The following is a 9,009-nucleotide window of genomic DNA, read 5'->3' as shown; positions in this document are numbered from 1 at the left end:
CTACACTCGGTCCGGCCCCTGGCTTTTCCTGAATTCTGATTTCTTTAGATAAACATTGACTTCATTCATATTGTTATTGATTTATCGACAGACCATCATACGTTTTAGACGTTATAATAACAACACTCTATTGATCCCCAAAGAGAGAGAAATTCTCTCCTTGCCTGCCCCCTCTTACTGTCCATGATACACAAGCACATATGTAGAAAAACGTCAGCTTGGAAGCCAAGGCTGGACTTAACCTACTCCTTAGGGTTCAACTGGAAACTGCCCCATGGCCGAGCGGTCTTAAGCCTCCTGCGCAGCGAAAATGGCCTTTCAAAGTAAGGGGTATTCCGTTCTCCGAAGTGAGGCGTGGGTTCGAATCCAACTTCCGACAAAAGTTCTTCAATCGCTACAGCAGAATTTCAGCCACTGATCGGCTTTAATTGCTTTGTTTTATTTTTGCGTTTCAGGCAAAACTACATAACACTTAAAGACACTACGGGCATGTAAATGGAGAACGAAATTATAGTTATACCGAATCTCCTACACACAATACCAAGGTTACCAACTTTGCTCAGCTGACCGGAGTGAGACGTTCAATTCCCGTAAGATTTATTTGCGCCAGCCTGAGAGTCTGAAAACACGTCACACCAGATGCATGAGAGATGGAAACCTGGGATATTAAGTCGAATCAGATCAAATATGATGCTAAGTTAGTACTAAGTTAAAATATGTTCCGGACTTGTAACATGCACCCATGATTTGGAACAGTCGGCAGGCTGTCTCTGGCCACGCCCCCTACACTCGGTCCGGCCCCTGGCTTTTCCTGAATTCTGATTTCTTTAGATAAACATTGACTTCATTCATATTGTTATTGATTTATCGACAGACCATCATACGTTTTAGACGTTATAATAACAACACTCTATTGATCCCCAAAGAGAGAGAAATTCTCTCCTTGCCTGCCCCCTCTTACTGTCCATGATACACAAGCACATATGTAGAAAAACGTCAGCTTGGAAGCCAAGGCTGGACTTAACCTACTCCTTAGGGTTCAACTGGAAACTGCCCCATGGCCGAGCGGTCTTAAGCCTCCTGCGCAGCGAAAATGGCCTTTCAAAGTAAGGGGTATTCCGTTCTCCGAAGTAAGGCGTGGGTTCGAATCCAACTTCCGACAAAAGTTCTTCAATCGCTACAGCAGAATTTCAGCCACTGATCGGCTTTAATTGCTTTGTTTTATTTTTGCGTTTCAGGCAAAACTACATAACACTTAAAGACACTACGGGCATGTAAATGGAGAACGAAATTATAGTTATACCGAATCTCCTACACACAATACCAAGGTTACCAACTTTGCTCAGCTGACCGGAGTGAGACGTTCAATTCCCGTAAGATTTATTTGCGCCAGCCTGAGAGTCTGAAAACACGTCACACCAGATGCATGAGAGATGGAAACCTGGGATATTCAGTCGAATCAGATCAAATATGATGCTAAGTTAGTACTAAGTTAAAATATGTTCCGGACTTGTAACATGCACCCATGATTTGGAACAGACGGCAGGCTGTCTCTGGCCACGCCTCCTACACTCGGTCCGGCCCCTGGCTTTTCCTGAATTCTGATTTCTTTAGATAAACATTAACTTCATTGATATTGTTATTGATTTATCGACAGACCATCATACGTTTTAGACGTTATAATAACAACACTCTATTGATCCACAAAGAGAGAAATTCTCTCCTTGCCTGCCCCCTCTTACTGTCCATGATACACAAGCACATATGTAGAAAAACGTCAGCTTGGAAGCCAAGGCTGGACTTAACCTACTCCTTAGGGTTCAACTGGAAACTGCCCCATGGCCGAGCGGTCTTAAGCCTCCTGCGCAGCGAAAATGGCCTTTCAACGTAAGGGGTATTCCGTTCTCCGAAGTGAGGCGTGGGTTCGAAACCAACTTCCGACAAAAGTTCTTCAATCGCTACAGCAGAATTTCAGCCACTGATCGGCTTTAATTGCTTTGTTTTATTTTTGCGTTTCAGGCAAAACTACATAACACTTAAAGACACTACGGGCATGTAAATGGAGAACGAAATTATAGTTATACCGAATCTCCTACACACAATACCAAGGTTACCAACTTTGCTCAGCTGACCGGAGTGAGACGTTCAATTCCCGTAAGATTTATTTGCGCCAGCCTGAGAGTCTGAAAACACGTCACACCAGATGCATGAGAGATGGAAACCTGGGATATTAAGTCGAATCAGATCAAATATGATGCTAAGTTAGTACTAAGTTAAAATATGTTCCGGACTTGTAACATGCACCCATGATTTGGAACAGACGGCAGGCTGTCTCTGGCCACGCCCCCTACACTCGGTCCGGCCCCTGGCTTTTCCTGAATTCTGATTTCTTTAGATAAACATTGACTTCATTGATATTGTTATTGATTTATCGACAGACCATCATACGTTTTAGACGTTATAACAACAACACTCTATTGATCCCCATAGAGAGAAATTCTCTCCTTGCCTGCCCCCTCTTACTGTCCATGATACACAAGCACATATGTAGAAAAACGTCAGCTTGGAAGCCAAGGCTGGACTTAACCTACTCCTTAGGGTTCAACTGGAAACTGCCCCATGGCCGAGCGGTCTTAAGCCTCCTGCGCAGCGAAAATGGCCTTTCAAAGTAAGGGGTATTCCGTTCTCCGAAGTAAGGCGTGGGTTCGAATCCAACTTCCGACAAAAGTTCTTCAATCGCTACAGCAGAATTTCAGCCACTGATCGGCTTTAATTGCTTTGTTTTATTTTTGCGTTTCAGGCAAAACTACATAACACTTAAAGACACTACGGGCATGTAAATGGAGAACGAAATTATAGTTATACCGAATCTCCTACACACAATACCAAGGTTACCAACTTTGCTCAGCTGACCGGAGTGAGACGTTCAATTCCCGTAAGATTTCTTCGCGCCAGCCTGAGAGTCTGAAAACACGTCACACCAGATGCATGAGAGATGGAAACCTGGGATATTCAGTCGAATCAGATCAAATATGATGCTAAGTTAGTACTAAGTTAAAATATGTTCCGGACTTGTAACATGCACCCATGATTTGGAACAGACGGCAGGCTGTCTCTGGCCACGCCCCCTACACTCGGTCCGGCCCCTGGCTTTTCCTGAATTCTGATTTCTTTAGATAAACATTGACTTCATTCATATTGTTATTGATTTATCGACAGACCATCATACGTTTTAGACGTTATAATAACAACACTCTATTGATCCCCAAAGAGAGAAATTCTCTCCTTGCCTGCCCCCTCTTACTGTCCATGATACACAAGCACATATGTAGAAAAACGTCAGCTTGGAAGCCAAGGCTGGACTTAACCTACTCCTTAGGGTTCAACTGGAAACTGCCCCATGGCCGAGCGGTCTTAAGCCTCCTGCGCAGCGAAAATGGCCTTTCAAAGTAAGGGGTATTCCGTTCTCCGAAGTGAGGCGTGGGTTCGAATCCAACTTCCGACAAAAGTTCTTCAATCGCTACAGCAGAATTTCAGCCACTGATCGGCTTTAATTGCTTTGTTTTATTTTTGCGTTTCAGGCAAAACTACATAACACTTAAAGACACTACGGGCATGTAAATGGAGAACGAAATTATAGTTATACCGAATCTCCTACACACAATACCAAGGTTACCAACTTTGCTCAGCTGACCGGAGTGAGACGTTCAATCCCCGTAAGATTACTTTGCGCCAGCCTGAGAGTCTGAAAACACGTCACACCAGATGCATGAGAGATGGAAACCTGGGATATTAAGTCGAATCAGATCAAATATGATGCTAAGTTAGTACTAAGTTAAAATATGTTCCGGACTTGTAACATGCACCCATGATTTGGAACAGTCGGCAGGCTGTCTCTGGCCACGCCCCCTACACTCGGTCCGGCCCCTGGCTTTTCCTGAATTCTGATTTCTTTAGATAAACATTGACTTCATTCATATTGTTATTGATTTATCGACAGACCATCATACGTTTTAGACGTTATAATAACAACACTCTATTGATCCCCAAAGAGAGAGAAATTCTCTCCTTGCCTGCCCCCTCTTACTGTCCATGATACACAAGCACATATGTAGAAAAACGTCAGCTTGGAAGCCAAGGCTGGACTTAACCTACTCCTTAGGGTTTAAACCTGAAGAACAAAACAGTGAATCTGTTCTGACTGAAGTAAAACCACCTTGATAATCGACAGCAGCACCGATCAGCTCAGTCCTACATACAGAGCCAGCTGGACCAAAGAGCTGAATAAGAGGGTGGATGTGAACAGTAAAGTCTTACATGCTTTATAGAAACACGGTACAGCCACATCTGTACTATTACACAGGACACATGTGAGGAACAGGAGACATTAACAAAGAGCATGAAAATAGCTAGAGATTATCACACAACATGTTACACTATTTTGTAAAAACAGGCCTGCAGTTATTCCCCAGCAGCACAGGGCACAAGGCAAGGGCTCACTCTGGATGGGATGGGATCTCAAGTTTATTATTAAGAAAATGAAATAAAAAATATTTTTTTCCCTTAAAATTAAAATGACAGTTTCCCATTACTGTGTGATCAGGTAAATGCTGCTAGCTGGACCCCCACGCTACTGTAAATGCTGCTGAATGCTTACCTCCGTTTTTCATTATCCCCTCCTTCTTCATCATGTGCAGAGAAACAGGAGAAAGGATAGTTAATAAAAAGCAGGGTTTGCACTGTCGCCTCACTCCTCTGGCACGTGTACTCAAGTCTTCGCTGGAGTTCCGTGTGTATGGAGTTTGCATGCTCCCCCTGTGTCATTGTGGGGTTCCCTCCAGGGACTCTGATTTCCCCCCACAGTCCAAAAACATGCTGAGGCTAATTGGAGTTGTCAAATTGCCGGTAGGTGTGCTTGTGCGAGGGAATGGAGTGTGAGCATGTCCTGCAATGGGTTGGCACCCTGTCATGGGAAGTTCCCTGCCTTGCGCCCATAGGGACCCTGAGTTAGACAAGCAGTTTCAGACAATGGATGGATGCAGCACTGGAACAGATATTACAGAGTACAACTGTAACACTGGTCTACGCTGCAATGAAAAACCACCTACAGACATGTTAGTCAGTCTGCACACCATTAGTAACAATTCATCCTCACAAAGATGAAAAAATGCCTGAATTATGTTGCAAGCTACATGGATTTGTCTGGATTTGTATACATGACAAGTGACTGGCTGTATGTCTGTGGAAAACGCTGTGATTTTTGTCATATTACAGACTGATCATAAACTAGAAGACACACATTCAATATTAAAGACACCAATTAGCCTGACTGTGCGTTTTTGGATTGTTGGAGGAAACCCACACAGCATGTGGAGAACATGCAGACTCCACACAGACAGAGCAGAAGCCAGATTCAAACCCCTAAACATGGAGGCGTGAAGCAACAGCGCCGCCTACTGGACCACCGTGCCACTATCATTGAAACAATAATCCCAATAAATAACTCTGTTTCACAACAGCTGATAAATAGGGGATTATCCCCACAAAGAAGCACAAACCCCTTCGTGAGTGAAACTGCTGGGTTGATTAGTATGTATCTATATTCAAGCATAAATAATTCACAGGCAGATTTAAATCAATTACTTATGTTTAACAGTAATATGAACTGGAATCTGCAGGATTCCAGCAGCACACCAATACCAGCCAGTGTCCTTCCTCTCCAGCCCACTCATTGTCACAATGAAGGTTTTATTTTCTGTGTCATCCCTGATCAGGACAGGCCTCCCATGCAAACTCACTGATCTCTCTGATGCACAGGAGCCCCCAATCTTACACCACATCCTTTGTCTTTTGTTGTTTCCATAGTAACACTGACACTGTCTCCATCCACACCCGTCACCTCCTGTTTGTCCACTGACAGCCCTGGAGGACTTCAACACACAGGTAAAACACTCAAAGACTTGCACAGCAATGAAATGTTTTATGAATGTCAGCCCATTACAACATACATACTGTATGTAAATGTTTGGCCAATAAACTGACATTTTTTAACATATTGCTTATCATATTTAACCTCACGAAGTCGTCCGATTTAGCTGACACTGTTACTTCTTCCAAGTCTCGTTTATCATATTGAATTAAATTAAAATGCAGATTTTTAAAATATTAAAACATTTTTCCATCAGTGTTTGTGTTAAGGTCCTTCCTTTTTGACTCAGTGACATGTTACATACTGTGCATCTCATTGGCTACAGTCTGCAGTACAGACATCTTACCATCAGTGACTGACAGATTAACCTGATCAGAGAGGCTCCACTGATCTTCACACCACACCAGTACCGATCGGAGTCCTCAGCTGTCAGATTGTTGATGGTCACAGTGAAGACTCGCTGGTCAGGATCATCTCTGACTCACACTTTACCCTCCTGTGGAGAGTCAGTGTGTACTATGGGAGTACATGACCTCACATTATACCCTCTGCACCAGTATTTCACATGAGTTTTATATCTGTCACCATAGGAACATGGGATTGTTACAGATCATCCTCTCTGTACACAGGCCCATTTCACTGTAGACACACTGTCAGCACCTGTGGGGAAAATAATTAACTGAATAAGGATTTTCCATCTTATGACATCTCTAAGTAAGTATGCTTGGTTTGTGTAATACTTAGATTAGGTCATGTGTAATTAACAGAACAGGTGATGATGTATAAAAGTCAAAGACCATCATTTTACTATAAGAACAAGGAAAACAAAACTAGTGTCTGATCTTGGGAAGGGCTTCAGCAGGATGTGGGATCGGGAATCTGAGCCTGGCAGTGTTTTTCTAGGGTCTGAGAGGAAAACCAGGACCTTAAATCCCTAGTAAAAGGCCTAGATGAGGTGAATGAATGGGCTTGTCACTGTGTGGGATGGCCACACCCCTTCAGTACTATGGCCTTACTTGTAAACATATCCAGTCCTGTGATACTGGCCCTCTCATATTCCCTCTATACATGCTTCCTTTGGGCTCTATTTGTGAACGTTATTATGTAAAATATCATTGCTATGCTGGTGATACGCAGCTCTATCTGCCATTAAAACCTGGTGACTGCTGCTCTCTGGTGGCCCTTTCTAACTGTCTGGAGGATATTAAGAACAGGACAGCAATGACTTTCGTCCAGATTAATGAAAACAAGACAGAGGTAATGAGTTTTGGTCACTGTTCATGATCTCAGAGAACAATTAGGGCCTCATTCAGAAAACTTCCAGTCACATACTAAAAATCTTGGTGTCATCTTTGATTCATCACTGAGTTTGATAAACAAATAAATGCTGTTGTAAAGGGGTGTTTCTGTCAGCTGAGTTCAATAGCCTGGCTTAAACCACACCTTTCAGCCAAAGACCTGGAGAGTTACTCCTGCTTTTATCCTGATTGGGTTACTGCCGTTCTCTGTACCCAGGTTTACCAGAAGCATCTTTATTCTGACTACACCTTGTTCAAAACGGTGCTACCAGGCTCTCAACAAAAAATAGACACCAAATTTCCCCTGTGTTGGCTGCATTGCATTGGCTACCTGTTAAGTTTTGAGAATTTCTGAGAATACAGTTTAAAGATTTCTTATTTCTTTCTAAGGCGATACATGGCATAGGTCCCCAGTCCGTCTCGGAGCTAATTCAGCCTTACACCGCTTCTTATTAGATGCATCTCTGTACTGACCCTGCACACACAGGAACACATTTTATTTATCTATTTAATCTGACTATTCTGCTTTGCACATCATGTATTTAACATTTATAGTGATTTTATATTTATTACTAGATTATTGTATAACTTTTGCACTGTTTTTTGAACTTGGTTGTTGCTTAGCCTTGTTTTTCCATGGAGCACCATTATACCAAAAAGAATTCCTTGTAGGGTCAACCTACTTGGCAATAAACCACAGTCTGATTCTGATTATTTTTTGTGTAACATTGGCCAATGTCTCTACTTTTAATATATATTTATATTATTTTGACCTACAGCACTTTGGCACAACATAGATTGTTTTTAAATGTGCTATAGAAATAAAAATAATTCAACTTGATATAGAAACGTATTTCAAGTCATCCATCTTGCCGAGATGGGGGTTGCGCTGTGACCCCTGGTGGACAAATTATGCAGCAACAGCACTCATATCATGGTTGAAAGTTCTGTCTTCAGTCTCTCTGTTTCTTTTTAGTTATCATTAATTGGCCATTATAAACCAAATGCTGACAGCGATTTATCACAGACTCCTGCATTAATGAATTAAAATATTCATGATGAATAAAGAAGATGAATTGGCGCTAATGTGTATTTTTACTGTGTTATTGATAAGATAAATATTACAGTACACGGATCGCTCTGGTGTCTCAGAAATTGTCTCCATATTTTCATACCAATTTATCATTAGTACAGTAGTGCTTGCAGTTCACAAATGCTTTGGCCTACAAACAATTTGGTTCGCAAAAACAAAAATTGGTCAATGAACAAACTCGACCAGATTCCTTTTTTTATACTAGTGTAACACCGGCGGGGCGCATATCCCAGCATGCCCTGCGTACAATTGTAAATAGAAGGACCACGACAGGCACCCAACAAGCACCGAACCCAAATACACAGATGGGAAACACAATGTTGTCAGAAGCTGAACTGCGAAATGCCGATGCAGTGAGAGATTTACACACACTAAATACACGTTAGGATCGGACAGGGTATACACACAAGACATGGGCAAAGTGTAAAGTGAGGTCAACAGCACGTCAGTCCATTGCAGGGCAATGGAAGCTGGAGAAATGCCATGTGAACAGCAGAAATGTGGTCATACAGGATGTGAGGGTGAGACTGTGTGCTGTATACAGAGGAGAGAGAGAGATGGAATACCGGTTCCATCAAATTGACAGGTCGGGTCAAAAGGTCACTTGTGGGCGGGGCTTGTGTAGGCGGGGCTTGGTTGTGGTGGTACGATGTGACGTCACGGGAGTTGGATTTATTAATTATTTATTA

This window comes from Brienomyrus brachyistius, chromosome 7, assembly GCF_023856365.1.
Source record: "Brienomyrus brachyistius isolate T26 chromosome 7, BBRACH_0.4, whole genome shotgun sequence".
NCBI lineage: Eukaryota > Metazoa > Chordata > Actinopteri > Osteoglossiformes > Mormyridae > Brienomyrus > Brienomyrus brachyistius.
This window is presented reverse-complemented; position numbering follows the sequence as displayed.